Source organism: Prunus mume, linkage group LG4, assembly GCF_029339155.1.
Source record: "Prunus mume cultivar Tortuosa linkage group LG4, ASM2933915v1, whole genome shotgun sequence".
Taxonomy (NCBI): Eukaryota; Viridiplantae; Streptophyta; class Magnoliopsida; order Rosales; family Rosaceae; genus Prunus; species Prunus mume.
Genome location: NC_142701.1, coordinates 26,275,126 through 26,281,994, shown reverse-complemented (window position 1 = coordinate 26,281,994; position 6,869 = coordinate 26,275,126). Strand labels below are relative to the sequence as shown.

At 35.7% G+C, this 6,869-nt stretch overlaps 1 pseudogene across 1 annotated transcript; it reads right to left on the bottom strand.

The window, feature by feature from the left end:
* Window positions 1-528: 528 nt before the first annotated feature.
* On the bottom strand, window positions 529-2,662 carry LOC103342476 (transcription factor MYB1-like; annotated as a pseudogene). Its single transcript, XR_016126366.1, has 3 exons — window positions 2,417-2,662; window positions 2,001-2,130; window positions 529-1,360 (listed from the first exon to the last, which is right to left on the bottom strand). The product of XR_016126366.1 is annotated as a transcription factor MYB1-like (transcript).
* Window positions 2,663-6,869: the final 4,207 nt, after the last annotated feature.

Genomic DNA, 6,869 nt, shown 5'->3' with positions numbered 1-6,869 from the left:
CGTCACAATGTTCTGTTTAATTTGGGTATATCAATGACATATGTGTTTAAAACAAAAAATGACATGTACGTTTAGTTGTTCATAACTCCTGGAAGCCGAAAAAAATTAATTTATATAAATTAATTTAACTGGAATTAATGGGAAGGAGTTCTAATGAGATTCATACTTAGTGTAACAAGTGGACAAATTTCATACTCAAGAAAATCCCGTTTATCAAGATTGATTGCCTATGATATTTTGCTTGGTTTTTATTTATGTTTTTTTTTAATATAAACAATAGTCTAAACTATAAGAGGGAGGGGGTTTCACATATTCACATTATCAAAGTGTCATGAGAGTTCGAACCTGAGACTACTGATTGCCTAATGTTGTTATGCATAATAAATCGCAAAAGTTAGTTTGGAGACCTAAACATACATGTGACTTTTATTCAGCTCATCACTATGCTTTATTTCTCATAGTATCTGTCTCATGTGACTTTTCTACGCATGCCCACAGTAATGTTGATATCCTCACTATATAGTCATATAAAAGAATATTAAATTAACATCAACAAAAGGAAAACAGTAGTACACAAGCTAGATGTTTTCAACAACAAAAAAAAGTACACAAGCTAGATGATATATACAATGCAAAATCGCCATCAAACATGTAAAAAAAAAAAATAGGAAAAAGGAAAAAGCTATGCCCAACATTACAAAGACTTAGGCTCTGTTTGGGATTTCTTATTTTCGCCAAAAACCTGCTTAACTTTAAAGCTAGGCAGTTTAAGGTATTTGGTAAAAATAAAATATCATACTTATTTTAAAAGCAATGGTCTTTTGACAGCAGCTTTTAAAAACAACCTCGAGGTTCCTTTTTAAAGTGTTTTCAATTGAAGCAGCGCGCTCCCTTTAATGATTCCAAAGGTCCATTAAAAGAGAAATTACCTCTACCTAGTCCTTCTTCTGAAATATTGGTACATTGTCTTTTCGATTGTGGCATATCATGAACCCAAAAACTTGTGAACCATTCTTCCTCTAACGCGAGATCATAACATGTAGCTCTTTCAAAAGCATCCTCGTCATCTAAAAAGGTTTCCCACCAATCATTTCCATTCTTTGTTGATGGTGATGTTTGTGACGGCGTACTAAAATTCTCGACCGTTTGAATATGGTCCAAAATTGGTTCTTTACTGCTCAAACAATTTGAACTCTTGATGAAGCTTCGGGGTTGAGGTCTTATTACGATGGTCTTTATTGTTTCTTGGGGTTTATCTTTCACCTTTTTCAGGCAAGAATCCGTCCGCAGTCGAGTGTTCCAATAATTTTTCACGTCATTCGCTGTCCTTCCTGGAAGCCTTCCAGCAATCAATGACCACCTTTGACAGATAGCTTGAGAAAATAAATCAATACATTTGTGCTATGATACACACACACAAAAAGTAGAAAATAAATCAAACCTTGCCATCAACTTCCATCAAATTTTCTGTTAAAATCTCTCACATCAGATTTGAGGGTGATGGTCAGGCAAGCAAAGAACCAGGTCGGGATTTAAATTTTTTATTAAAGCTACGTGGCACTATATTATTAGATGTGTGGCCCCACATATATGCCACATCAGCATTTTAACAGAAAATTTGACGAAAATTGACGACAGAGACCATTTTGATGTGTGGAGGATAACCTCAAGGATCATTAGTATCACAAAAAAAACATTAAAGACGAAATACTATAATTTCGCAAACCTCATGACTATTTGTGATAAAAAGCCTTCTGTAAATGTTCTCACATATATGATCACTATGTTTTACGATTCACAGAGACTAAGATACATCATGCATGGCTACATGGCCCTTCTAGTGCCTTTTGTGGTTGTGCATGCTTACTGAGATAAACAACAGAAGATATAATATAGAAAACAACACGGTATGCATGTCAGCGATTGTGGATTTTAGTTTTTTTTTAATGGTATGTGATGAAAGAACCATGTGGGATAAAGAAAGAGACATTTATTCGTACCTGTTTCCTAAAAGCTTGTGAAGCCTAATTATTAGATCTACTTCATCCTCTGCAAACTCTCCTCTCTTGATATTTGGCTTCAAATAGTTCAACCACCGTAGTCTACAGCTCTTCCTGCACCTGTACAACCCTGCATCCATGCATAATGCAAAAAATTCCCGATGTGGAATAAGTCTTTTAGCACCCCTCGACTCATGAGTGAGATCATTTGAACTAAACACGTAGACAACATAAATAGTGAGTAATATGGGAGCACCAGAAAGACAAAATTAAAAGGAACCAATTGGCAATAAGTGGAGAAGTTTAAGGCCTTGCAAACATCACTAATTTAAGGCTTCACTGTCTATTAATTAAGCTCTAGCTATTTATTAACCATCTATATCATATATCTCTTTGAGTTATATTTACGTTAATACCTGCTTTGTAAGGAACTTGGTGCCACTTTCCTTCTCCATGATTCTCAATGCACTGCTTCAAAAGTTCATCTTCCTCTCTAGTCCAAGCTCCTTTTCTCACATCCAAGTTATAGCGCTCCATCTTCTTGTTGTCCAGCTTTGTATGCTCGCAGCTAGTTTATCTTGTGCCTGCTAGTTACTTCAAAGCCTCCAGAAGCCACCTAGCATTATAAATAAAAGATCTCTGACGGTATGAAGACGATCAGATTAAGGCTACAAGGCCAGTGACGTGCAACGTCTCGTGTCCACAGAAGTTAAAAAGTTTAAGAGGTTGCTAGTGCGGTTCTCCATCAGAAAATAGCTACCAGTCACTATTAAAATATGTTTTCATGTAGGGCTTGATAACAGTAATAGTTAGCTAAGAGTTTGTTAGTGTCGGCACGTGTGGTTCACATGTCACAACTGTAATTAGTCAGTTTGTTAAGCATTAGTTATAGGCTAAACATCTGATATAAAACACTATCTCTCTGTAATTGTTCTTCCTTCAGCCTCAATTCTTCTTCCTTGTACTGTTAACAGGGCTTACTAAAAGAAAATGTTATATATATAGGGGGATTCTCCATTACAGAGTACAAATATACGGGTTAGTTACGAAGTTCTGGTTTTCACCACTTAATTGTTTCTATGGTCCAGATTTAAAACAAATTTTAATTACAATTCTTGCACATCGTCTCTCTCTCTCTTACCGACCCACTGGACCATCCTCCTCTCTCTCTCTCTCTCTCTCTCTCTATATATATATATATATATGGGCGACCCAGAAACCCCTTCTCTGAACTACATCCTCTCACACTCCCTCCCTTACCCACACCCCTAGAGCCCTCCTCCACAAACACCATATTTAAAGTTGTTCAATATCTATAGCTGTTATGTTACAAAGAAGTCCATAATCAACATCCAAAATACCAAATGTGAATCCAACAATGACGGTAAAAAACCACCTTCACCTGGCTTCTTTTTTTCTTTTTTTTAATACAAGAATCTGACTGTTAAAAACAAACATGATTTCAAACTCAGCGAATCTCCGATTTTTGTCTGGGTTCGAAGCTCCTCACTATCCTCACCACCATCTCTCTGTTCCTCTCTGTCCTCACCAGCACCTCTTTGTGTTTGAAATCTTCTCTGTGGGAGGATAAGAGCATTCATAATGGGCTCCCTAAACCACTTTTTTAGCTAAAATTTAGGGAGGAATTGAAAAAACCCACCTCCAATCATACTCCCTACCCCACTTCTAAAATATGGAGACATCTAGGAGCTCCTAAATCTGAGGAGAAAGAAAGGGCTCCTAGTGACTCCCTATAATTAAATGATACTATATTTTAAACATTTATTTAATTATGTCTTTAATTTTATCATTTTTTCCTGCATTTTATATTTTAATCACCTTTCCACGTTGCAAAACACAAGCATATATTTTTAACAATTTTATCATTTCTGTTCGCTGTAGTATTTTGCAACACACTTTTTATCTTTTTGCTTTAGGTGTTTTGCAACACACAAGCAAAAAAAAAAAAAAAAAAAAATCAATTCTTTTCACTGTAGACATTTTGTAGCACGGAAACACCCCTTTTTATATATATATATATATATATATATATATATAGTTCTTTTCCCTATAGGTATTTTGCAAAACACCAACACTTTTAAAAACCATAGAATATCAAAATTGAATTGCACAACCAAAGACCAACAACTCTTGAATTGAATACATTTTATCGTTGGCATTATTTGCTACAAAAGCAAAATGAAAATTGAATTGGAGTTCATAAAAAAATAGAATTTTAATTGAAAGCTTTGGCACAACGAAAGACCAACAACTCTTGGAATTCTTTTTACTGTTAGAATTTAGCTATTTATATTGGATGTTCATTCGCTTGCTAGAGTGTTTTTTGTTGGGTCTCTTTTCTACGGTTAGATGAATTCTCAAAGTGGTGATGTCTTCAATCTTTTGGGTGGAGATTTGAATCGTAACAATCAGTATTCGAATGATGGCAATGATAATCAACATTCACTGGCTGGCATGACCAATCAATCTATAAAAGAAAAGTTGCAAACTCAATCCGCCAACAAAAAAAGAATTAAATTTTTAAAAAATAAAGTATTTATGACAAAAAGAAGTAAAGCATTTATGGCTCTCCAAATTAGGGAGAATGGTTAGAGTTGAAATTTTTTAAAGAGCTCCTAAAATAGTTTTTTTGTGTTTTTATCTAAATTTTAGCTAAGAAATAAAGAGAATGATTGTGGATGCTCTTAAGGTTAATAAAGCAAGATGACAAAAAAAAAATTTGAAATTCAACCTCTGGGTCTATACTTTGGCGTGGGGCACTTTTTTTTTATTGGTCAAGAAGATAATTCATTGGAAAGCAAGCAGGAAGCAAATACAAACAATTGGGAACAACACCTCATCTTGTTGGAGAATTAAACCAAATATGCGTCATTATTACATTCAAGAAATTTCAATATGCTATTATGTTGAGTCTTTTCTTATTCTCTAATTTAATAAGTTCATGTATTAATGAATTGAATAAACTGTTAGCTTCATGAATTAGTGGGTTAATGAAGAGTCTAAGATATGCGAGTGGGTTAATCGGTTATGATAAGAGAAGTCTTTAAATAGGTCTTTTATCATTGTTATTTTGTAGTGCTGAATTGTAATGAAAGAGCCTATTCTTCTAAAAAACTAAAGTCCATTTGTTTTATTTTATTTCTCTTCCTCCTGCACATCTACGCAAAGAAACATGGCTATCACAGCCAAGAGAACAATAACTAACATAAGCTAAAAACTAAAAAGCAAATTACAATCAGAGGCCAAAGCTAAGACGCCACCAAGGGAAGATGGGGGGGCTTGTCCAACCAGACTGCCTCGCACATCCTCTGCTTAGCATCCGCCACAATAGCATCGATTACACCATTATTTTTCCGAGTGATTCATCGCCAGTTACAAGCAATTGAAGAAGAGCAGCGGTTTCTAAGAGCAATTCCAGCGATGCGCCCAAGGGGGCCCAAGCCCCAAAACGCGCTTCGAGGGCGATTTTGCTCGGGCAGCCTGTGGGTCCCATGAAATCTGGCTGGCCCGAAGCGAACGAGTCCGTGCTCCACCTGAAGGTAGAACGACTCCGTGCTCTAGCCCAAGGGCGAGTTGATGTCATGGCGACGCCACCGACGTCAGATTTAAATTTTACCATTAACGCGTGCATTTCACACTCCAACGATAAAAAAATAATTTAAATTCCATGCGTTGAAGCCAAGCCCTTCGCTTAACGGCTAGAAGCCACTTGCCGCTTCGGGAGCTCCGATCAGTTTTTCTCCTCCAATCTAATGGTTGCCCTTTTTTTTTCTTTTTTTCTTTTTTTGCAATAAAATTATGAAAAAAATTATAAAAAAAAAATTTAAAACATACCCAAATATTCATGAATTTTTTTCTATAAATACCTACCAATACTCTTCGCTTTCAACACCAAATCCTCATACATTTTCTTCTCCTTATACTATTATTCACTTTCTACTCAACATTTTATTCACTTTCAAATTTCATTTTTATTCATCATCTTATGGCATCTTCCATCGAAACCCGAGGGGCTTGGAGCACTATGGAAGATGTTCTATTGTGTAAGTATTGGGTCTAGATTAGTCATTGTCCGATCACGGGCAGTGAGATGAAATTCTCTCATATGTGGAGAAAGTTTCATGGCGAATTTTGTGAAAGATCGGGTTAGGCTCGTATGGAAATGACCTTGTCTAGTAGGTGGAAAATTTTGAATAAAGAGTTGGGGAAATGGAGAGATGCATTGGCAAAAGCGAGAAACAACCATAGAAGCGGGGAAAATCTTAGCAATGAGGTAAATTATTTGTAATTTCTGTTTGCGTTGGCAAAAGTGAGAAACAACCATAGAAGCGGGGAAAATCTTAGCAATGAGGTAAATTATTTGTAATTTCTGTTTTATCAATTCGAATGTCCTAATTTTTTATTTATTGTTTCTTGTATTTTCAATATTTTGTTAATGTTTCTTGCATTTCCATTTTTTTAAATGTTTCTTGCATTTCCAATATTTTGTTAATGTTTCTTACATTTCCAATATTTTTTTAAATGTTTCTTGCGTTTTCATATATATATATATATATTTTGTAATAGATTATGGAAGCACAAATGTGGTTCGATGCCATTGGGCAAGGCAAAAAATCTTTCAACCATGATCAATGTTGGGAGGTGGTGAAGAATTGTTCGAGATTCAAAACTATTCCAATGGGTCCGACCATTGTGTTGAACGAGACGTCACTCTATGATTCAACGGCATCGGATTCGCCTTTGAATTCCCCGATGAGTCAAGACTCACCAATCCAAACGGAGCCGAAGCCTATTGGGAGAAAGGTGGCGAAGGCCAAGAGATGGAGTACATCCAGCAATGATACTGCA